Genomic DNA, 25,003 nt, shown 5'->3' with positions numbered 1-25,003 from the left:
ATTGGCTGCCACCTTAACATCTGCAGGCTGTACCACCTTAATGCCCTCTAGGAGTTAAGTTTGGTAATTAAGCAGCATCTTGCATAACTTGTTTAGCCTGTCCAATTATTCAGGGATTATGCTTATTGAGCCCCTGTGCAGGGAAATTCGAACTGACCTATGAACCTCCATCTTGCCACTGTTGCTAAGTTACCTGCTGATGTCTCAGCACCCAAATCCCTTGTCCCCAATGCCCTATATATTTGATACTCATTCCTTGAATAAGGAGAGACTTGATTGGAATTCCTCAACTTGTCTCCACTCTTTGTGTCTCTTGCTCCCTTTTCATCCCCACTCCCCCTCTAGGGTCTCCGTGGATTTACCTGCAGGCCGGGTCAAGTGATGCCCAGCGTGGGGCCTGAGAATGGGGGAATTAGTGAGGGATGCTGTTCGTGGGGCCAAAGTAGAAAAAGGAAAAAGAAAATAGAGGACTGATGTGGGAGCCTGCCACGCTGCTGAACCTCGGTAAGTGAATAGTGATTATGGGACAAGAAATTAGCCAAAGTTTAGAAAAGCTTTAAAGATACAAAGGGTAAGGAAAAAAAAATTGTGTCCATTAGGACAAGAAATGAGCCAATGTGAGATTTTTGTTAAAAGTTTAAGAAAGGCTTTAAAGACATGGAGGATAAAGAAAAAAATTAATTAAGCAATTGTCCATTAGGGCTAAACTTTAACTCAGGAGCAAAGTGACCTGGTAGCCACGCGCCCCTCCCCCATACTGTGAGGGCCATATAGTTCTGGCTTCAGCGTGTTTAACTTTAGATACTAGGAAGGAATTAAGAAACCAAACTGAACTTTTAAAACAACAGGTTAAACTGAAAAAAGAATGTCAGGATTTGATAGCTCAATTAGAAAGACTAAAAATTCGCAAAACTTAAAAATGAAAAGTGAAACTAACCCCAGAGTTTCCTCCAGGATTTCTCCTGGTCAGCGACCCTCACTGAGAGGCATGATTTCTAAATTTACCCCTCTGGCCTGATCCAATATTAAAGCTAGATGATATGGAGGCTTTCCCTGTGATGGAAATGAGGGACACAGAGGGCTGAGTTATTTGCGACTACTCTGGTTTCAATTTCAAACTGAATAGAGAATTAAAAACCGTGGTTACACAGTAGGAAGACACAGCCGCATATACTCTTGCTGTTTTAAATTCTCTGGCTGATGGCTGGCTCACACCTACAGATTGGCAAGGATTGGCCTGAGTGACTTTATCGGATGGGGATTATCTTTTGTGGAAATTGGAATATATAGAAAATTGCAAAGAGACTGCCAGGCACAATATGCAAGCCAGCAATGGGTGAGACTTTGATATGTTAATAGGGGAGGATGCCTATGCCAACAGAGAGGCCCAAAAGCAATTTAAGGGTGATATGTGTTCCTCTCAAGCATTAAGCAAGGGCTGGGATTTAGCTCAGTGACATAAGCGACATAAGCATCTGCCTGCCAAGTGTGAGGTTGTGAGTTTAGTCCCCAAGGCTGGAGATTTAACTCAGTGGCACAGGTGCCTGCCTGAGAAATAAAAGGCTGTGAGTTCGATCCCTGGTACCATTGACATTGAAACTGCTTGTCAACAAGGCCTTGCTATGGCTGCCGCCTTGCAAGGGTTTACAGTTATCTCAAAAAAAAAAAAAAAGTTTTACCTGTGGAGATAAATTGGTCATTTTGCAAAGAACTACAAAAAAGATTCCAGAGATAGAATTCCAATGTCAAGTACTTTGACTCATTTAACTGATCAGAGTGATATTGGTCTAGTCTCTTAGGTTTAATTTCAGCATATGTAAGGATGGAGACAGCTGCTGAGAGGAAAACGAGAGACATTATGGTACTTAGTATTGTCTCCCCTAATGTCAGATCTTAAAGCACTGAGGAGCCTATAATGATTTGATTAGTTCTATAATATGCAGTGTGTATTTTTAATGTGCGTAAAGATGGGGACAACTGTTTAGAGGAAACTAGAGACAATTAGATGAACAGTGAAGATCTCCAGTGGACTTGCTTTGAAATCTGTATTTCTTTAAATTGTTTTTTTTAACTGTTTTGTTCTGTTTTGATATGTTTGGTTTTGCCCTCTTTGAGATAAAAAACAAGTGTGTAGGACTGATAACCATATTACTAAGTTTTTGTTGGATCATTCATCAGAACTGTTGCCAGTGTCACTATTTGAATGTCACTTTACATACTTTAATTTTGTAACCTGAAGAACTATTTCTAAGATGACAATATGTAACTTATCAACTGGTGATTTCTTACCGTTTATTTTTCTGTAATTCTGTATTAAGATCACTAGAGAGCAAGCCAGACAGATAGTAAAAAACTGCCCCTCTTGTGCCATGCACCTCCCAGTTCTACACTTTGGGATTAATCCTAGAGAACTTATCCCCAATGCATTATGGCAAATGGATGTCACCCACATTCCTGAGTTTGGCAATCTTAAATATGTTCATATAACTATAGATACCTTTAGTGGTTTCATTTATACCTCTCCCCAGACTGGCAAAGCTACCAAACATGTTATTAGCCACATGTTAATTACCTTATCAGTTTTAGGATGCCCACAACAATTAAAGACTGATAATGGTCCAAGTTATGCTAGTTCTGCCTTTGCTCATTTCTGTCAGTATCTTAATAGTCATCATATAAAAGGCATACCTTATAACCCTCAAGGTCAAGGCATAGTTGAAAGGGCACATTTCTCCCTAAAACTCACTGTTGATAAAATAAAAAAGGGGGAATGGTACCCCACAAAGGGGACACCTAAAAATATTCTATTTCATGCCTTAGTCATCCTTAATTTTTTAAATTTGGATGCTGCTGGACAGTCAGCAGCCACACGTTTTTGGCATACTGAAATACAAAAGCAATTTGCTTCTGTACTATGGAGAGACCCCCTGACTAACCATGGCATGGTCCAGGCCCAGTCCTTATCTGGGGACGAGGATCAGTATGCATTTACTCTAAAGAGATGAAATCTGCGAGATGGCTGCCAGAATGATTGGTTAAACAAATAGATCAAATACAACAAATAGAGGATAATGTTACAGATGACTCCAGGGACTAAAAATGACCCCTGAGAGAATTTTTTCACAGCTTTTGTTTTTCAGATGGTGGAACCAACAGCCTGGATCCTGCCTCTCAGGATTATGATGACTAAGTTGATGGCTTTTGTCAATCAACAGGTGGATGCCATAAAAATGCAACCTATACAGGTCCATTACCACAGGTTTAGAATGGCTGATAGAGAAAATTACTCAGAGCCTGCAAAAACTGTATTATGATAATGCTTTGTGAAAGCATGCTACAAGCTCTATTTCTCTTGCCTTGGTGCGATAGACTGGATAGCCAGAGACGGGCAACTGGGCCTCACACGGGATGCCAACCTCCACCTAAGACAGGAACTGGGCCTCTCGCTGCCCTGCCTTCCAATGACGGGTAAGGCTAGGTTGGCCCCCCTGTGGAAGCACCCTGACCCAAGACAGGCACAGTCTCCTCAAGGATGCAGCCTCTTATATTTTAAAGGGGAACCTGTGGGGAGCCCTGTAATTGGCTGCCACCTTAACATCTGCAGGCTGTACCACCTTAATGCTCTCTAGGAGTTAAGTTTGGTAATTAAGCAGCATCTTGCATAACTTGTTTAGCCTGTCCAATTATTCAGGGATTATGCTTATTGAGCCCCTGTGCAGGGAAATTCGAACTGACCTATGAACCTCCATCTTGCCACTGTTGCTAAGTTACCTGCTGATGTCTCAGCACCCAAATCCCTTGTCCCCAATGCCCTATATATTTGATACTCATTCCTTGAATAAGGAGAGACTTGATTGGAATTCCTCAACTTGTCTCCACTCTTTGTGTCTCTTGCTCCCTTTTCATCCCCACTCCCCCTCTAGGGTCTCCGTGGATTTACCCACAGGCTGGGTCAGTTGCTGGCAAAAAACATTTTAAGAGGAAGTGAAGGGAAATAGAAAAGAAGAATTGAGATATGTTGTATATGTGTATTAATGCCCCCCAATGAATGTAATCATTAAGTTCTTGCAAACACATAGTAATAAAAATTAAAAATTACAAAATATTTTTTAAAAAGCCAGGCAGGGTAACACAGGCCTTAATGCCAGCGTTTGAAAGCTGAGGCAAGAGGGTCGCCATGAGCAAGGCCAGCATAGGTTATATAGTGCGTTCCTGGCCAGTTTGACCTGCATAACCAGATCCCATCACAACTCAGCCACTGCAGCGTAGGAGCTCGCAACACACGCGTGCACGCGCACACACACACACACACACACACACACACACACACACACACGTTCTCAGATTGTTAGCAGATAGGCGGCAGAGGCTGCTCTCTTGGTACCACAAACTACCACTGTGAATCCTGGCGAAGCCGGCTGCCCTAAGCTGCTGCAGTTTGGGGCCTTAGGGTCTGGATGGGATGGAGGATCTGGGCTGCTGGGCATGTTAAAGTTTAGCCCTGGCATGACCCACTCTGCTGCCCACCACTGCCGCGTCGCCCCAGTGCCACCCCCTCCCGTCCCCACAGCGCAGTGGCACGCGCGGTAAACCAGAACCTCCAGGAGGGCGACTCAGGCTGAAAGCTCACTGCTGTGGTGGCATCCCCGGAGGCGGGGACATGTAGATGTTACGTGTTGGCTGCCAGTTGCAGCCCACGGTTCCTGCAGCCGGGTTTCCCAGGTGTGCGGAGGTTGCGGTGGGAAGCAGGGTGTGTCGTGCGGGGAAAGGCGTGGAGGAGGTGGGAGGGTAGTGACCGTGAGTAGTTGGGGAGTGTGCGAGGAGGGTGAGTTGTGGCGCAAGATGAAATCTGTGACATGGCTGCCAGAATGATTGGTTAAACAAATAGATCAACTTACACTTACCTGGTAGGGTAGATATAGTGATCATGAGTCTTGTTTTCCCTGAGGTAGGCCTATCCATTGCACTCTGTATGTGCCGATCCCTACATTTTGCCCAAATTTGGGAAACTCAACTGCATAATTTGTGGTAGTAGGGAACTGAGTTCATGCTTTCCCCTAGCTTAACCTTTCTAGGAAAGGGTTCAGGTTTGTTGTATGCTCAGAGAGCTAGTGGTGTTTGTGTTTGTGCACATCAGGCGATTGTGAGTTTGCTGTTGTATTAAAGTGAAAGTGTTGTACTTACGGTAGTAAACTCACTAACTTGAGGTTATGGTTTTCTCTTGAGTTTTGAGGGTGCAGTGTGGTTGGGGTCAGTAGTAAGACATTAACTTCAATGGAGAAAAAGTAGAGGCTTGTCATACTGTATACTTATAAACTGGGTATTTTGGGGATACATTGTATGTATTACACATGATGTGATGGAGGTATCTGGGTGGTGTTATATACATCTCACACCAAGACAGCTGCAAGGCTGGGCTCTGGGCTCCCCAAGGTCATCTTGAAATGAAGTAAGGGAAAGGAGAGCTTCACAGCAATCCAGAACTCAAGGGGCCTTGTATAATCCCAGCCTCCCTTGGAACCTAATCTTAACATTAAATGTGCGGTTTACACTACTGTGCTCCACAAGCATTTTGGATCAGAAATATTTTTTTTTAGATAGTGTGTCATTATGTAGTTTATGCAGGTCTAGACTCAGTGTGGTAGCGTAGGCTGGCCTTGAACTCACTCGTGCCTCAGCTTCCCGAGGTGGGATTACAGGTGTGTGCCACCACATCCAGCTTAGATCTCTTTTTAAACTCTCAGAAAAACCAACAGCAGAAGGAACATTGGTTCCCGATACCCAGCACCCCGATTCCCATCAAGTGCCACTGGGGAACCAGACAGAAAATAGCTCCCTGTGCAGGTTGAGGGTTCACTGTGAGTTGCAAAGAAACATAAATTTCTTTTGTTTACAAAAAGCACCTCCTGGGCCAGGGATTTAACTCAGTGTATAAGCTCCTGCGTGGCAAGCAGGAGGATGAGAGTTCGGTCCCCGCTACCAAAAAAACAAGTGCCACCTATCATTAGAGATCACATGGACTCTCATCCTTCCCTTTTGACATGAAAATAAGTCTCTGAAGCAAAAAGTAAAAGTAGTAGGTTAGTTTGTTTTGTTTTCTTTTTAGTATATTGTTTTATAGCTCAGAAATGACTGCAAGGCTTTGAGCATCTTTTGGCCAAAGTTTGGAATCAGCTCACTATCTGATTAGTTCTAAGTTATTTTCTAGGCTTGCTCTTAGGTTGACTGGCGCAGCCCCCCAATGAGACAGAGGACGCTCTTGTTGGTAACAGGTAACTGCCGCTTTATTGAGGCGGGTTCTGGCTTATATATCTGACTGTGGCCAATCACAAGCTGCCTATCTGACTGTGGCCAATCACAAGCTGCCACGGAGTAAACATCACTAGTTGCCGCAGAGAAGTTTATTTGGAGAGGGACATAACGCATTGCGGAAGCTGACGTGGCTCTTGGTCCTGGGCGAAGTATGTTGAGCGCCTGTGCCCGACATTAGGTCAGGAAACAAACCAGTAAAATTGATTCAGAAAGCTCTTTTAAAAATTACTGTGCTTAGTGTTTGCAGAGCGAAGCCTCAGAAAAGTACACAGACAGTGTAGTGACAGGTCCCCCACTGGTGTGGCAGGCCCACTTGCAGCTTCGGAGACATCATGGGTTGACACAACGACCTCAGGGCAGAACCTGCCAGGACAAAACAGAGCTCAGCCTACAGCTACACAGCTGACCGCAAGCAGGGTAGGAGCCTCATGCTCCTCAATCACTTTTTCTGAGGTTATGTTATTATATTCTTCCCAGTTTTTGATTCCTGTTCCTTGAAAGTCAGTTGTAGGATGTGAGAAAGAGAAAACATGCATTTTATAAAGAAATTTACTTTTACAATCATGACATAACTTTACTTTTGTTATACTCCTTAATGCAATCACGGTAAAAGAAAAATAATAGAGCCTGAGGTCAAATGATTGTTGTTTCTATTATAAACTCTTACTCTTGCACCCAGCAGTCACCAGTAGGGTCAGGGGTCATGGGCTTCACCCACAGTGATGCAGCCTGTAAGCCGTGGCACCTCCAGTCCAGGGAGCCAGAGTTCCAACAGCTCTCACAGCAAGCAATGAGACAATGGAGGCTGGGAGTATTAACAAACAAGTTTTTGTTAGCTATTACTACAAAGGATGTCAGCGGGGCAGGAGGTGATAAGGGGTGATCTTTGAATAAACATCTTTAAGTAACAGTCTTTTCGACCAGGATGGGGCAGGAGGGTTAAAGCTTATAAATATCATGGCTCTGGTGTTCAGCTGATACACTAAACAACAGTCATGGAAATACATATTCTTACAGCATCTCCACAGGAAATAGTCATTTTTATGACATTCTGAATAATTTTACACTTACCTGTGCTATATTAACTAAAACACAGGGATCATTATTGCACATTTCAAAGATAGAAGGTCACTTGAGCTTAAGAGGCAATTTTTAGAGAGGAAGATGAGACTTCTGAAATGTATGGCTTAAAAGTTTGCACTGCTCAAGGCAGTTTAGTACTAAAAACTTTTTAGATGAACTGGGCCTCCAAAACCAATAAAAACCTTGGCCCTCTGAGTAGTGGGGACATTATGTGCTCTGCCTCAAGAATGTGGGCAGGTTCATGGCTGCTTCGTGGCGAGGCTGGGGCCTCTCTGGGCTCCGAGAGCAGGGGCTCCCCTGTGGCTGGCGGTGGTGGGTAGTCCTGGGGCCCGGCAGGCAGTGGTGGCATTCGAGGAGCAGGAATGAAATACTCTCAGGGCCAAGTGGGCCTGGAGGCCTGAATGGCACAGGTCCCAGCAAGAACTGGCGGGGGTGCAGCAGCAGGTCATGGCATCCTGGCTGGATGCCGGGCGCGTATTCTCTTAAGCCCAGTGGTGGGCCCATGTAAGGGTCTGGAAAGCAAGAGGGATACGTGGACACGTCCTGAGGAGCAGCCCAAGTCTGCTCAAAGCGTTTCCCTTCCCCTGAGCCAGGAAGCCAAGTGATGCACTGGACTTCACAGATAAGAAAAACTGAGGCTCAGTATGGCTCAACCACAGCCTGACCCTCCCTTCTCCCAATGCCACAGGCCCGTGGTGGCCTGGGTGACCACCCCGGTGGAACTGGCACTTCGGCTCTGTGGGAAGGGCCCTTCTGGTCCAAGCAGCTGTGGAGGCTGTACTGGGCTCAGAGTGCTGGGCCTCGTCTGCGGAGGCTGAGGCTGAGGCTGCTTTAGGTCTCAGGCTGTGGAGGAGGAAAACAGGGACCCGGAAGACTGAGCCCGCACTCGGCAGCCATGCAGCACAGGGAACCAGCAACACACGGACCTGCCTAGCTTGGGAGCAGCCCCTGGTGGCCCGGAGGTGAGTGGTGAAGAAAGTGCGCCCAACACTGTGCAGAGAGGGAGAGGAAAACACCGCAGGCCTCCACCATGCCACAGCCAGAGGCCGTTGGGAGTGACGGGGTGGGCGACGGCACCCAGGACTCTGCTCCCGCACTGCAATCCAGGTGGGCCCACACACGGCCCAGGGCTAAGTGAAAACCTGAGCCGGGAGTGCCTGGGCTCTGTACCAGAGCTCAGAGAACCGTGCCCAGGGCAAGGCAGCACGGTGTCCCTGAGTCTGGGCTGCAAGGCCCCAGAGAGGCTCACCGAAGTTGGCTCTCAGAATGTTGAGGTGTGCAAAATTCAGGCTCGCAGAGGGTGGCTGTGGGGAGGGGGGGCTCTGCGCCTGGGGGCGGGGAGCACTCACTGCCGCTCATAGGGGATGGGCCAAAGGAGCCATTCTGGCTCAGGGGACCTGTGGCGACAACGCACAACGCACGTACTGATTACCACTTCTCTGCAGTTAGTCGCACTCAGAACCTCTGTAGGGTGCATTCTGCACTCCAGGCCAGTCCTACATGGGCTTGATGATCACAAGCTCCTCATGAAGCATGGCCAGCTTCTGGTTCATCTCTACTAGCCTGCACACAGACAGAGTGAGGCTGGGGGTGACCATAGCCACCCTGAGCAGGCTGAAACGTGGGCGCCACTCGTCACACCATACGCTGCTAACCTCTGCCACAGGTTGGTGGCCTGCCGCTTCTCCTCTGCCATCAGGCACTCCGCATTGCAAGCTTTGAGCTGTGGAGACACAGGGGCCAGCTCAGCACAGCAGCTGAGTAAAGCTGGAGAGGGTAAGGCGAGGAGGAGGCTCTTACCCAGTTCTCATGGGCTTTTTTCTCATAAGTATCAAGCTGCAAGAGAACAGGGCAAGACGAAGGTTGAGGGATGAGTCACCGGGGCTGAAGCCCTCCATGATCTCTGTGTGGGGGTTAATGGATGCTGTCACCACAGTGCACTCTATTCCTTACCTGGTTTTAAATGAGCGCTCTGTTTTTTGTAATTTTTCCTCCATTTCCGCCTAAAAGTAATACTTAGCAGTTAGAATCAAATAAATTCTGAAACAGTCTGACCTTTTCTGACCTTTAAAGACTTCATCATACAGAAACATTTCATAATGTGATGAGTGCAGTGTGAACCTCAGTTTCCTGATTTTTCATTTAATGCCTAGAGATTATGAGTTGATAACTTGTAAATTTCCTTAACTGTCCTTGCAATAACATTCTCAAAATAATCTGGCTAAGGGTACTTTCCCCATAAAAGTTTTCCCCTCAGGGGCTGGTGATTTAGTTCAGGGGCATAAGCACCTGCCTTGCAAGCAGGCGGTCGTGAGTTTGATCCCCGGTACCAATTTAAAAAAAAAAAAAAAGGTTTTCCCCTCAAATTATACCCACAAGAAATGACCCAAAATGCTGCCCCTGGTCTGTCAGGACACTGAGACTGGTGGGTGTGGATGTGTGACAGAAGAAGGCCACTTTCCTAAAAATGGGCACAGGACACATCTGCAAAGGAGCTTCGCTGTTAACAAGCTTCTGTCTATTAATGTAGAACCCCTCCCCGTGTGAGTTAAATACATTCCATTCTTGGACTGTTCATGTGCTTCTGTGCCCATCTCTTCTATGTAACAAAGCAACTCAGCCCAGTTCCTCTGTCTTGGACGCCACACTCACTTGTAGACTTTCACTTCCTCTGTGGCGAGCACCACCTCCTCATCTGGAGGCAACAGCTGCTGGTCTCACTGCTGCTGTTCAAATTTCTCTGGACTCAACTTCCTAGGAGAATGGAAGCTGCCAGGGGCAAGCTCAGCCCACAGGCCACTTCCCCACCCAGCAGCAGGCACAGGGTCTCGAAGGGAAGTCAAGTTCAAGGCTCTGGGCCATTTGCTTGTGTTCTTATATTCTCTCACCTCTCCTTGTAATTGTCTAATCAGCAAACAGAACAAGCTAAGAGCACAGCATGTGTGTGGGAGATGAGTTTACCCTGAGGGAAGCCAGGATTGTCCAGCAGAGCTGTTGGGTCCCCACCCCCATGCTGTCTGGGAAGAGCTGTTCCTCTAGACCTATGCCATGATAAGCACACAAGCAAGGCCAAATGGGTGAATGGGAGCCTGTGGTCCCAGCCAGAAAGCAAAATGTGGGCCCCAGAGGCCGGTGCTGCCCTCCTTCAACCCACACATTGAGGACAATGCCAAAGACGCTGAACTGAGCCCTCAACAAATCCCTAGGCTTTAAGAAACAAGCAGTGGAGCTGAGGCTAGAGAGGCAGAGACACTGGGCCGAACTGCTAGCTGGATGATGGTGATGGCAGACAGGCAGGAGCAGCCTGAGGTCACCATCACAGGAGGCCAGCAGCACCCTGGGCCCCAAGTTTCCTCTATGATCACTGCACATCGAAGCTGCTAGGCAGTCAGAAGTGACAGGAATGGCCAGCATGAGACACTGGGCAAAATCTCTCAGACTGACTTCTGCAGCTCCATCTCTTTCTGCTGGCACAGCTTGTTCAGGATCTCCACCTTCTGCTGCAGCCTCTTACACTCCTCCTCCAGCCCGGTCTTGGCTGCCCACAGCGTGCCGCAGTCCTCATCCAGCTTCGTGATCTTGTCTGAGAGGTGAGACACATCACCAAGGGCACCGCCAAAGACACACAACCATGCTCCCAGCATCCCTGCCTCATTCATGCCAGTGCTCAACCTGACCATCATGTGGTCAGGGACCTACCTTCCAGGTCACATTTGGCAAACAGGGAGGCTCTCAGCTTCACTTGCAGGAGTTTGAGATCTTTCTGAAGCATAGATATTTCGGTATGTGTCTCAAAATTGTGAGGGAGAGGCACAGGCTTGAAAGTGAGGCACAGTCAGGACTCATGGACCCCTGGGGAGCTCTGTGAAAGGACTCACCCGGGAGACATCCATCAGCTGGTGCATGTGAGTCTTCATCTTATTCTCCTCATCTACAAAGAGAACAAGTGTGGCTGTGTCTTCCTGTGCCGTTTCTAACACTGTTGTCTTGACTTCCACAAAACTAAACTAATGCTCATCAAACACTGTAAAGAAAAACAATTCACCAACAGAAATGACACACTGACTTTTATGACAACTGCACTTTTAGATTTTGTGAGCTCCTGCCAAGACAGCATGCCAGCTGGGCTGTGGCTGAGCAAGCCTAGCTCTGCCACATGATGGTCTAGGGGGAGCTGGCCAGCATGGGTCCAGACTCGTACCCTGAGCACCTTCTGCAGCTGGGGCGGTGCCCTGACCACTTTCCTTATCTCAGACCTTGCTGCTCTCCAGCCTCTGCCCTCACAGCCTGGGTTGTGGCTCCCCCATCCCCACACTCTAGGTGACCCTGGCCAAGGGTCTGAGAACCACAGAACAGCAGAGGCCGTGAGTGTGGACCTGAGTGTCATCTCCAGGAAGCTGAGAAAGTTTCTTCTCTAGCACAGAGGCCAACACAAAGGCAAAGGCTCCAATGTACACATCCGGTTCTCAAGGGGTGGAAAAGCAGCTTTCCCCGCTTGCCTGCTGCTACTGCACCCCAGCAACCCAGACATAAGTACGAATTATTCAGATGTTGGGAGCCATTGAAGCTGGAAACCGACCACACGTGCAGGGCCAGGGCATGGCTGGCCCAAGAACAAAGAGTCCCCAGGGCTACCATGTGAAGAAGCTACCTCAGCCCAGAGAACACCAAGCCCCAAGACAATCTGAACAGTGGGCTGCTAGGACAACAGGGTGTCACATGACATTAAATTGCTAAAAGGTATAAACGCCCCTGCACTGAGGGGCCAGTTCCTTTCTTCCCATCAGGAGGGTAAGGGCTCCACCTGACCCCAGATTTGTCTATTTTCTGATCCTCTTGTGGTCCTTCATGCTAAGAACCTAAAGAGCTGCATGGGTCGGTCAGGGCAAGAAGAAACTCAGCTGCGAAGCAGTATCCATGTATGGAATTAAAGACAAAAATGCTTAGGAGACTGAGGTAGAAAATTTGCTGTGGGTTTGAGGCCAGTGTGGGCTACACAGTGAGTTCAAGGCCAGCCACTACATCACAACCTTGTCTAAAATAACAATAAAGAGAAGACAAAAAAAAAAAAGAGCCCTTGAAGGGATGGGGATTTAGCTCAGTGGCACAAGCACCTGCCTGGTGAAGGCATGGTCATGAGTTAGATCCCTGGTTAAAAAAAAAGGGGGGGGGGCTTGGGCTAGGGCCAGTCTTACCTCCCACTTCTCCATTGGCTAATTTACCTGGCTCACATCTGCCTGGACCTGGACCCTCAGATTCTGATCCACTCTCCAAATGATTCAGCTCCATAATGCAGTTGGGCAGAGCCTAGCAGAGAAGCGAGCGACAGTTAAGAGCCTCTCTAAGCTCACAGTGGGTTTGTTTCCCAAGTGTTCACTAACAGGCTGGGTCGGCCAGGTAACTTACATGGATGCTATCATCCTTATCAGCTAGATCTTTCCAGATCCCGCTGAGACTTCTCCAAGGTCCTGATTTGCTCACTGAGTTTGGCATGCAACTTCTTCCAGTTTCCTGCTGTAGCTGAAAGTCACATGTAAGGGTCCCTGTGGACTGGGACTCCACAGAGACACAGGACCATGCAAGTGGGATGGGGAAGCAGGAGTCGTGTCCCTCCTTGTCCCATCAAAGAGGCTAAGACTTGGTTCAGGACCACAGAGTGTGGCTTCCACCCCGAGCTGTCAAGGAAGCTGTCCCCATCCATCAAGTCCTTCTGAAAAATGCCTGCTGACTCAAATGCCTGACTTCCAGATGGCACACGTGGGCATGTATTGCTGGCGCTTAACAAATTCCCACTGGCATGAACCACTGCAGGGCATGCAGAACTGTCCATACCACCTAATGGGACTATCCTGTGTGTCCTCCTAGCAGGACATGTGTGTCTCATTCAAATGGGAGCTGCCAGCAGCTAGCCATGGAAATTCTGGCCTCAGTGTTGGTTTGTTGAACCCAGATCTCTGATCTAACTTTCCAATAGCCAATGTGAGGCATTAACTATCAGAGGAGGCTTAGCAAAGCCATCCACTATGTTTTAGGTAAAATCGGGATTCAATGTGGTCTAGGGAAAAAAAATCAGCTTAAAAAGCTGAGGGAGATCCTGGAGCAGAGATGGCAGATAGATAACAACTGGCTATGGAAGCTCCCTGCGATAGTCAACTTATAATTCAATAAAATACATACTGGGGAGCCCCAAACAGAGGGAGATGAATTCTCCCATCCCATGACTTGCCAATCATCAGAGGTCCTGCTGTGACTGGCTGATGCTGTGACTTGTCAGGGTCCCGCCGCACCCTGCCAGGGTCCTGCCATGACTTACTGGGGTCCTGCCGCGCACTGCTGGGTCCTTCCGGGCCTTGCCTGGTCTCCCCCATGGCTTGCCAGGTCCCCACCACACCTTGCCAGGTGGCCACCACACCTTGCTGGGGTTCTACCGCCACTGGCTGGGGTTCTGCCGTGACTTACCAGGGTCCCGCCATGACTTGCCAAGCCGTTGGAGGTCCCGCTGTTTGAACTCACTGGAGACGCAGTTATATTGATATGGAGGGCCAGCGAGCTTAAAGGAAAGCTGAGTTGGCGGGGAACCTACATTAACCTGTGGTGAGTGACAGGAGTGGAGCCTTTCCATAAATGGGGGGCTCTGGCGGACGACATTCTGGGACCTGGCATGACTGGCAAGTACAAGGGGCAGCAGTGACTGCAGTCAATTGTCCCCTTTCCAAATGGGATTGGTGGAGTGAGCTAGGCCTGGGTCATGTGAACCGGCTGAGACCCAATAAGTTATCTGAGGTCAAGTCCCTGCAGCGGTGTCGCACTCTAACCACACTGGCCCAGTGGGGCCTTGGAGGTTTGGCTGGTCTGGAGGGGCCATGCAAAGTAATACAGTAGTGCAGGCCACAGCAGCTTGACTGATCTGGAGGGGAGGGGCCAGGATACGCTGTCCCTGTCTGCAACTCACTAGCACACTGCAGTGTGAAGGGTCATCTAGCCAACATGCTTCAGAAGAATTGTAACCAACAAAGAAGGAAACTGGGGCCTCCTGGAAAAAAGCAAAGAAGATGGGAAGATGAAGCAACAACAAAAAGTCCCCAGGCTCCAATTCTGAGAACATTGACCCAGGACAGGTAAATACAAAGGAGAATGAGAACAGCAAACATGCAATATCAGACACAGTGCCAGTGGACATAAAGAGATATATTTGGGACCTCATAGATGAGTTCAAAAGTGAAACGTTTAGCCTAATAAAGCAAGGTATAGGAAGATTAGGTATAAGGTATAAGAAAATTAATAAGAAGATACTAAGCACCCCTCAGGCAGACACAGACAGAAGAAGGGAGGAACTCAAACACAGGAGAGAACCATTTTGTGAAGAATATAAAAAACATATAAAATACATGAAGCAGATTCAAAGAGATCACGAGGAAATTAAAAACTATGGAAAGATGGCAAATCAGCTTGAAAGAAACTAAGGATAGATTATCCAAACTGGAGGACAATTTTGCAATGTGGGAGTATGAAAGGCAAAACTTTTTTAAAATAACAAGGAAACAAGCAGTAATGATACAAAGGCTAAAAGATGACAAAAGGATCTATAACTTGAGCATAAAGAATGTAAGTGAAGAAGCTGGGATACAAAGGAACTACAAAGGTTATTCACAGAAATAATTAAGGAAAACTTCCCAAACATAGGAAAAGGAAATGATATTCTGATATATGAGGCATACAGAACTCCAGCCACCTACAACCAAAACAGAGCTACAACCAGGCATAATCAAGATCCCAGAAGTTGAATATAAGAACAGAATATTAAAAGCTGTTAGAGACAGCAAACAGATAACCTACAGAGGAAGGCCCATCAGAATAATGGCAGACTTCTCCACATAAACCAAGTCAAGAAGAGCCTGGAGTGAAATATTCCAAGCCCTGAAAGAAAATAACTTCCAACCTAGATTGATATACCCTGATAAACTGACTCTAGAAATTAATGGAGAAACGAGATGCTTCCAAGACAAAGAGGAACTTGGGAAATTTGCAACCACCAATTCTCTACAGAGAATACTCCAAGGCATTCTAGAGAGAGAGAAAAGTACTAGGACTCCAGGAACAGTGGCACAGAGGCCTGAATGAATGGAGCAGAAAACAGAATGAAGAAGATAAGCAGACAATGGATGGCAAAAAAAGAGCATAACAGAAATGAGGCAGACAAGATTCTATTCAAAACTCGTATGATTGATAGTATCAAGTCAGAGAGTATAGGCAACTACACTGAAGATGACAAGACTCAATGATACATATTCTGGTTTGATAAATGCCAGTTTTTGAAGTTCTATACTACATACAAAGTTGTGTTTTTATTAATACTGTTAGGTACTGACATATTCAATCATACTATATGCAAGGGTTTTGGCCCAGGCCGGATACTGTAGCCTGTAAAGCCAGGAAGCTCCTATCTCCCCCCACCCTTAGGAATTACCTCTGGTGCCAAACTAAGACCAATGGGCTACCTGTGCATCCCTAATGCCCCCTTAGGTTCCACCCCAGACCGAGGCTACTTATGTGCCTCACTCCACGTGTTCCACAGAGAGATCGCCGGCTCCAGGGTGGAGATGCCACACCCTAGGGGGTCTGGGTTGTCTCTCCCCGCATTCCCAAAATAAAGGTTATTTATATTTCATACTTCTTATCTTTTCAGCCACCACCGCCGGTCCTCCTCCCCGCCCCCCAGTTCTGTCAGATGGTTCCCTGACTGGGAACAGCAGGCGAGAGATTCCTGGGGCTGGTTCCCAGTTTTGAGTCCCCTGCTGTTCAGGACTGACCGAACTGCATCCTGCATTAATTCCTCACTTCTATACTCAGGAACTGTAAGCTTGGCTGCTGGTTCGCAAACAATACCCACCAATTTACCACAGGTGAGCCACTCCCTGGAGACAGCCACTGGGCCAGGCTCAGGTGGATTTTCTCCCCTCTTTGCGTGGGTTCGTGACACTTTCATGTCTTTTAGACAGCCCAAACTAAGGCCTTTCTGGGCAAGCTGATGTCCACTCTGGACAGCCCGCACTGAGAGGCCCTCACATTTTTCCAGAGCTTTTTAAGTTCTCACGGGCAGACAGCCCAAACTAGGGGCTTTCTGGGCAAGCCTGTGTCCGTTCTTGGACTACCCACACTGAGAGAACCTCACTTTAGAGCTTTTTAAGTTCTCACAGCAGAGTGGTTACTCAGCCCATGCAAAGTCCACTCTTAATATTGGTGATGGCCAATTATGAAGCGTTTGGAGCCATATAGCCAACCCGTAGGTCTGGGGTGCAGTGTGACGACTCTAATCCTGACAGACCACGGTCCGTTGCCTTATCTGATTGTAGCCCCATGGGCTAGACCCCACAGCAGATTTTATCTTGGGGACCACTTCCTGACCCCCCCCCCAGAAACCATACCTATTTATGGCTTATCACACTGTCGACAAGCTTACAAAACTATCTTTGTTTTGGGAATGTGCCCTTTCCCTTCCCACCAGCGTGCCTGTCCCTTTGTCTCCTCCAGGATCCCTCCCCCTCCCCGCACTTAAAGAGATAACAGCATCTTCCCTTGCAGCCTCTCGGAGTTTTCTCAGTGCCTCCTTTCCTCCCGGCTTCCCCTCCCCCCCACCATGCTGCCAGTGTCTCTTTGTTTCCCATGAGCGCTTCCCCTCCCCCCCCCTGCGCTGCCAGCGTCCCTTTGTTTCCCATGCATGCCAACTCATCCCCCGCCACTGAGATTAAAAATGAGACCAAGCAATGTTGAGATACATGTAAGATTTTAAACAGCTTTTTGGCTCTTACACCACGCTCCAATTCTGTGCAGTATCTCCACTCTCATGCAGCACTTCAGGTCCACACGGGGTTGATGTTTCTGTGCACCCCACAAACAATTTCAGCTCCATGTGGCAACTCAGCTCCACATCCAACCTGTTCCCCACTGCTCCGGCCTATTCGTGCCGGTGCCGGCCCTTTCTGCTGTTGAGAGATACATGCGGGACTGCTTTTCAAACAGTTTTAGGCTCTCGCATGCTTTTAGCACTGCGTCCTGGGCCACGTGTCCCGCGAGCGGCTCCCGCCAGCAGCTCCTGCGGGTGGCCATTCATCGGCTGGCGGCCGCACACCTCTGAGAGCAGAGCCACACTTGGCTAAGGGCTGTGGCGCATCTCCCAGCCCCACCACCACTGCTGCCACCCCACCCCACCGCCTTAGCCCTTTGCGCTGTGCTCTGCTGGCTCCATTGCCAGTGGGCCAGCCCCTGAGCCCTGAGCTCAGCACTGCAGCCACTGTGAGTCCACCCGCCATTGCAGCTGACACCACACACACACCTACCCCCGCCATTGTAGCTAAAATGCGTATTTCCCTGCACCGTCCCAGTGCCATCGTCACCATTTCCGGGTGTGATCTCAGCCCACCCCTGCACACTGTGTCCCAGCGCTCACCCCACCCACTCTGTGTATTCCATCTCAGCCCGCCCCTGCGCACTGTGTCACGACACTCACCCCACTCTTCATGTTCCATCTATGCGCTGCATGCCCAATAACCTCAGCCCTGCCCCAAGCATGACTATGCTCTCTCTACAGGCAAACTCTGTCTGCCTCAGAGTTCCAAACTGCCTTAGACACTGCGCGTTTACAACATCTCGCGGCATGCGTTTACAACATCTCGCGGCTCTGCTCAAACATATTTTTTTTTTACAATTCAGTTCCACTCAAGAGAGGCTATTTTTCTTACAATTTTCTACCATTTATTCAAGGTTGGTGGCCACCTGGTAATTTTACCAGCCTTGTTTATCAATTAAAGTCTACACTAATCTCCTGTTTTAACCACTAAAATTAAGAGAGATTTATCAATTCCTTTTTGCTGGAAACCACTAGCTCTGTTCCAAGACAAGGCTTTTGTTAAAAATTCTAATGTTGTCCACCACCAGTAATGTTCTCTGTTAAATTTATTGCTTCTACTCTACTGTGTTGTCACCAATCTCCTGTTTAACAACTAGGTTATAATAACTTGAGAGTATATAAAAAGTTATATGAGGCTCAAAAAGATATAATTTTTAAAAGCTTCAAAAGCTGGTAACTTGAGAGTATATACTAAGTTAATACATTTATTCATAGGATTGGTAAACCTTTACTGCAAAATGTTTCCATTAAAGCCTTTTTTGTTAATTCCACGTGGCACCCTATAAAAAGAGTTATAACATCCAGATAGAGCCTGCTTTCTAATCTAAAATGCCAATATTAAGCTCCTACATACTTAAATTCTACAGATACCTTTTACTGTAGTCCAGATCTCAAGCAACAAGACAAAACTTGACCTTCAAGCTCCACAGAGACCTTGATATGGTTTTTCATATTTTAAATAACACTTGCAGTTCTGAGACAGACAAATCTACACAAGGTAGAGCTACCTGACCCCCCCCCCATAGAACATGCTCAAATGTAGCAGAAGACATTGGGCAAAACAATGCCCCATCCTGGCATTCTCTAAGACCTTACTCCAGGGCTGCTGGGCTGTCTGGCCACCAGAGAGTGGGTGAGCCATCCGAACTTCTAGCCCTCACAGTACACTGCCAGATTCGTCACTGACAAAAATTGCTGCCAAAGACTGAGAGGGGCTAAGGGCCAAAACATCCCGCCTTTGTGGGTGTCTGTCTCAGAGTCCAAGTCACATTAAAACTCTCAAGGTAAGACATTCCCTATATTTGTGGACATAGAGGCCATATATACAGAGTTCTTACTGAGTTTTCAAGCTACTATAATAAATCCTCAATGTCTGATGGAGTATTAAAGGTCAACGTATGTCATTTACAAACAGGGCCTATTTTGTGCAGGTCCCAGTCCTAAATCTTAAAAATGCTTTTATTCCCTTTTATACAGGCTGACAGATACATTTTGTCTTCTCACTTTGTTTATACTTTGGTAACCTCAACAGCAATCAAAGTTGCTAGACAGCCATCCTGGTTTCACATCACTCAGGCCCTAGATCTGACCATCCTTTTCATACTCATCTCTGTCTCACCAAGGCCTCACGGCCATGACTCACAGGTTGTCATGTTTTGTTATCCACTTTGGTTCCTAATTTCTTATGTTCTGTTAATGATCATTTCTATAGCAGGACTCTTTAACAGTATTGCCTACAACATCATATATACCAGAGACAAGCCTTACCAACCTACCTTTTAAATGTTATGCTTTCAGAAGGGGGAGTAAGCACCTCTCATAACTTTACTCCTCCTAATCCCATGTTTAATTTTCAGAATTCTGCCTTCACATCCATAACTTCACTCCTCCTAATCCCATGTTTAATTTTCAGAATTTTGCCTTACTGTGGAAATGATCCTACCTCAACGTTGTCCTGATAAAATGATGTGTCTAAATCTAATACACCTTTCCCTCTACCTCACTTGGGTCCTTAAATATGACAGTGCCATGTCTTCTCATAACATCTTGTCTTTTTGTTTTTTTCAGTCTAACATACGTACATTCACCAGTGAAGTTGTCCTGGCTAAAACACCTGGCACCAGCTTCTACCTGGGCATCAACTGTCATCCCGTCAACTCCCCTAGACTCCAGTACAGCGCCCTCAGCCAGCAGGAAGTAGTTAAAGAGAGAAATCTTCGCCCCTTTTCATAATAATCGTAAGATGGGATATGAAAGGGTTTTGGCCCAGGCCGGATACTGTAGCCAGTAAAGCGAGGAAGCTCCAATCTCCCCCGACCCTTAGGAATTACCTCTGGTGCCAAACTAAGACCGATAGGCTACCTGTGCATCCCTAATGCCCCCTTAGGTTCCACCCCAGGCTGAGATTACTTATGTGCCTCACTCCACGTGTTCCACAGAGAGATCGCCAGCCCCGGGGGTGGAGATGCCACACCCCAGGGGGTCGGGGTTGTCTCTCCCCGCATTCCCAAAATAAAGGTTATTTATATTTTATACTTAGCTTTTCAGCCACCGCCGGTCCTCCTCCTTCCCCCCCCCCACAGTTCTATCACTATGTCTGATGATATAGCCACTTCTATTGGAGATAACAAGAGACAAAACAGAAACTATGGTAGAATGATTTGTACAATGGTCCTATTTTTTTTGTTTCATGTGTATATAGATATTAAAAGTAACAATACGCATTAATGCCTGCTTCTGTTTTTAGATTATAATCCCAAAAAGAGAAGGATGTTTACCTTGTGTTTAATTGTTTGATGAGAATTTTTTCCCTTGGTCTCCAGAATAAGCTTCTTCGATTCTGCGATCTGTGTAAAAAACACATTCAGAACTAAGTAACAGAAGTCACTCTGCTTCTAAAACAAACCTTGTTCCAAGGAAGCGAGCAGAGCATTTGCTTTATAAATGATGGTGCGTAAGATCTGGAGGGCTCAGGGGAAATAATGAAGCGAGAACACAGGCCTTCAAAATACCATAATAACTGAGCTACACCACAGACACGCTAGAGGAGGGGCCGTGAAACAGGTTCTACCTTCTGTTGATAACTTGACACTTTTTGGACAATTCTGCATTGTCCTTTGTGGTATTTTTCACCTTCTCAGCTATCTGCTGTTCAGTGACTAAAAAGAGAAAAAAGCCAGTATTAAGAGCACTAAATGGAGCTGAGCTGCACAGTGTCTCAGCAGCAAGGACTCGTGTGAGGCTCCGTGAGAGGCTTCATGTGAGGCTTCACACAGCTACCTGCCTTTCCAGAGAGACCCGCAACTAACAGCAACAGTGCACAGGACACTGTTAAACTTTAAGAAAACTATAGTAACACTTGTTTTGACGAGGTAGCAATTTACTGCAAAGGCAGGAGATACAGTGAAATGTTACATAGTTGGAAAGGCTCCCTTCACAAAAGGCACTTGTTCTCTGAAAACGGAATCACTTCAAATGAATGTCATTTGCAAAGAGAAATAGCAACTTCAAGCTACTGATCTACACCACTGTCTCTCGAGCTCCTGTGCTGATAAACCTATAGGGGCCGAGGTGTCCCTAGCACAGACACACTGTCCTCTCTCCACACCTGTGTGGTCCAGCCACGCTCAGTCTGCTCCATGTAAGCAGACACCCCCTGCCCCCACATCTCCTATCTCAGGCAGTACCATCATCCTCTCCACTATACCATGGTTAGTAGCAACAGTAAAATGTGGAGCAGTTAGTAAGTCAAATCAGACACCATGGGAGAACATGGCGGACAAATAACAGCAGCCATAGAGGCTCTCTGAGATTACCAGTTTAGAATCCAGGAGCGGTGCCATGTGAGGAGTCCTACGTGAGGGGAGATGTACCCTGCCGACCTATGAACAAGCTAAGTTGAGAGAAACCAACTGGAAATGCAGTCCTGATGCTATAACAGGAACAGATAAAATCTCAGTGCGGAAGCTGGATCCCGTGCCGTTGGAAGCCGTGATTTGAATTTCCTGCTGCCGATACTGCACGGCAGGGAGAGAGACATGCGAAAGCTCTGAGAGCTGGAATCGGCAAACCAAACAGCATTGAGAGCGGGACTGGCAGGGAGCCCTGCATCAACCTGTGGTGAGTGAGAGAAATAGGGACCCTTTCATAGACTAGGAGGCTCCAACAGAGGACATTCTGGGAATGAGCAGACTAGCCGGAACAGGGCCCTGCAGTGACTTTATTCGCTTATTCCCCTCTCAAGCAGGAGTGGTGGGGAGCACTTGGCCTGGTGACGCCGCGGACTAAGATCCAGTAGGCTAGCCCAAATCAGGTCCCTGCACCAGGTGGTGCACCCTCACAGTGAAGCATTCAGTAGGTTGACCTGGAGGGGTGGGCCAAGCAGAGGCTGCCCAGGTCTGTGTCTCCCTAGTACACTGCAGTGGTGGGAAACACCTAGCCAGCGGATTCAAACAAACTGTAACAGACAAAGAGAAAAAAAAAAAAAAACTGGGCCTCCTACAGATGCCTGTATGGAAAAAGTATGGGAAAAGGGAGCAACAAGAAAGGGTCCTCAGGCCCCAATCCTGAGAACCCTGATCCAGGAAAGGTAAATGCAAAAGAGAATGAAGACAGAAAACATGCAATATCAGACACGGCACCTATAGACATAAAGCAGTATCTCTGGAACCTCATAGATGAGTTCAAAAATGAAGTATTTAATGAGATAAAGCAAGAAATAAGTAGAATAGTTAGAGAAATGCTAAGCACCACCCAAGAAAAAACAGATGGTTGAATGGAACAGAAAAAAAGGGGAGAATTGTTTGATGGAGAAAATAGAGAAAACATAGAATATGTGAAGCAGGTTCAAAGAGATTACCAGGAAACTAAAAACTCTATTGAAAGCTGGCATAACAGCTTGAAAGAAACTAAGGATAGATTATCAGAACTGGAGGACAGATTTGTAATGTGGGAGCCTGAAATGAAAAACTTCTTAAAAATAACAAGAAAAAGCAAAAATACAAAGGCTAGAAGATGATAAGAGGATCTATAACTTAAGAATTAAGAACATAAAAGAAGAAGTAAGGACTCAAACAAATGAACTACAAAAGCTATTCACAGAAATAATCCAGGAGAATTTCCCTAATTTAGCAAAAGGTAAAGATACTCATATGTATGGGGCATACAGGACCCCAGCCACCTAAAACCCAAACAGAGCTACATCCAGGCATATAATAATCAAAATTCTAGAAATCCAATATAAGAACAGTATATTAAAAGCCATCAAAGACAAGAAACAGATCACTTACAAGGGAACACCCATCAGAATTACAGCAGACTTCTCGGCACCAACCATCAAATCACAAAGAGTGTGGGGGGAAATAATTCAAGCTTTGAAAGTTAATAATCTCCAGCCAAGATTGATATATCCTACACAACTGTCCCTAGAAATTGATGGAAAAACAAGGTGCTTCCAGGATAAAGAGGAACTAGGGGAATTTGCAACCACCAATTCAACTCTACAGAGATTACTGCAGGATATTCTAAAAATAAAAAATACCAAAATTCCAGGAACAGTGGCAGAGAGGCCACAATGAATGGAGCAGAAAGCGAAATGAAGAGGACAAACTGACAACTAATGACAGAAAAAGAGCTCAACAGAAATGAGGCAGAGAAGGTTGGAGAAAACCAACCTTGCCATTTGGAGAAAACAAGACATCATAATAGGTAGTGCTGATTTAATATCCTCTTGTTTTGAAGTCTCATCAAGCTTTTGTTCTTCTGTCTCCATCCGTTTGAATGTGTTGTATCTTATTGGATTTTATTATATGTGATAATATAAACAAAAGCTTTTATAGACAAGGAGATTATACAGAAACCATTGTTCATTTTCTGTTAGTTGATTCTAAATACCCTGTAATACTGTCATTCTCTTGAACGGTTTTACATTGTCTTGATATGTTTGATGCTACAGTATACGAAGTTATACCCAAAGGTTTTAAAGGAAGAGACACTATGGTAACTACTATTATGTCGAGATTATCTTGTGGTGAAACACTATTTTGCTTAGATGGCTATGTTTTGACCTGCCCTGTTTTGTTGTTATGCCCTCTTTTTTATCTCAATCTCCTTTTTATTATCCACTTTTTCATTTTTATCCTTTTAATTAAGGGCAAAAATAAATAAGAAATAGCAGGATATATTATAGTAACCCACTTTGATTTACTATTAACTTGATTTGAAACTCTGTATTGCTCTCACCATCTTGTTTTGACTGATTTTCCTCTATTCTGTTATGCTTGATAGTACCAAGCATACTGAAAGTATAGGCAACAACTATGAAGACAATAAGATTCATTGTGACATCCATTCTGGTTGACTATTACCTTCTTTTGAAGTCCTCTAATGTCTCCAATGTTTTGGTTTTATTGGTCTTATTCTTTACTGTTTTGTTCAATTTTATTATAACTGATGATATAGGCAATTCTTTTTAAGATAACAAGAGGCATTATGGTAACCATTGTTGATCACCTTGTATTTTGTTTTTACATTATGTATTATGTCCATCCTTTTGATTTGAATGACTCTGTCCTGGTATGTCACATTTGATTTTACTTTCTTCAAAAAAAAAAAAGTAATAAGAACTGTGGGAGCAATAAAACCCAAAATGTGTAAGTGTCATTGTACAACAGAAAGGAAAAGAAAGTTCTCTAAAAGATATAACTGCATATATATTTAAGTGTATAAGATAGATAACCATATTACTGAGTTTTTTTGGATCATTGATCAAAACTGTTTGCAGTCTCACTGTTTGAAAATCCCCTCTATAAGCTTTAATTTTGTAACTTCAACAACTATTTCTAAGATGACAATATGTAATTAACTAGTGATTTCCTACTGTTTATTTTTTCTGAAATTCTGTATAACTTGTACCCTTTTTCTGTTTTTTTTTTTTTCTTTTTTCGCCTTAAATAAATTTTTTTAAAAAATCAGACACCAAAGTCATGGTCTCTCCTAGCCTGCCTAAAAGTCCTACCACACACCAACAGGAAGAGATTTACCTTGGTATATTCTCTCCTTGAACTAGAATAGAAAGAGAGAATTAAATTTATGTCAAACATTTGATTAAAAAAATACATAGTTCCTAACACAAGTCAGGATCATAACCAAATGAAGTAACTGTTTAGTTCAGGATAAATCCATACATTTAAAAATGTATTA

General features: G+C 45.8%; 3 long non-coding RNA genes and 1 other non-coding gene across 5 annotated transcripts; 2 read left to right on the top strand and 2 right to left on the bottom strand.

The window, feature by feature from the left end:
- The first annotated feature begins 76 nt into the window (after positions 1-76).
- LOC134476488 (uncharacterized) lies at positions 77-24,774 on the top strand. Of its 2 annotated transcripts, XR_010048188.1 has the most exons (3): positions 77-504; positions 3,127-8,357; positions 16,082-24,774. It is a non-coding gene; the product is annotated as an uncharacterized LOC134476488 (long non-coding RNA). The 2 variants fall into 2 exon arrangements; XR_010048187.1 differs by having other exon boundaries at positions 77-8,357.
- Positions 4,897-5,060, top strand: LOC111756808 (U1 spliceosomal RNA). The gene has a single exon (XR_002791223.1). It is a non-coding gene; the product is annotated as a U1 spliceosomal RNA (small nuclear RNA).
- LOC106027629 (uncharacterized) lies at positions 8,333-11,462 on the bottom strand. Its single transcript, XR_010048190.1, has 4 exons — positions 11,274-11,462; positions 11,095-11,158; positions 9,051-10,978; positions 8,333-8,958 (listed from the first exon to the last, which is right to left on the bottom strand). It is a non-coding gene; the product is annotated as an uncharacterized LOC106027629 (long non-coding RNA).
- LOC134470315 (uncharacterized) lies at positions 12,618-18,041 on the bottom strand. Its single transcript, XR_010048189.1, has 4 exons — positions 17,903-18,041; positions 17,205-17,378; positions 12,802-12,915; positions 12,618-12,702 (listed from the first exon to the last, which is right to left on the bottom strand). It is a non-coding gene; the product is annotated as an uncharacterized LOC134470315 (long non-coding RNA).
- Positions 24,775-25,003: the final 229 nt, after the last annotated feature.

Source organism: Cavia porcellus, unplaced genomic scaffold, assembly GCF_034190915.1.
Source record: "Cavia porcellus strain 051 isolate PalLab524CR breed Dunkin Hartley unplaced genomic scaffold, mCavPor4.1 scaffold_6, whole genome shotgun sequence".
NCBI lineage: Eukaryota > Metazoa > Chordata > Mammalia > Rodentia > Caviidae > Cavia > Cavia porcellus.
Note: the sequence above shows the minus strand (reverse complement) of the source record. Positions and strands in the feature narration are given on the sequence as shown.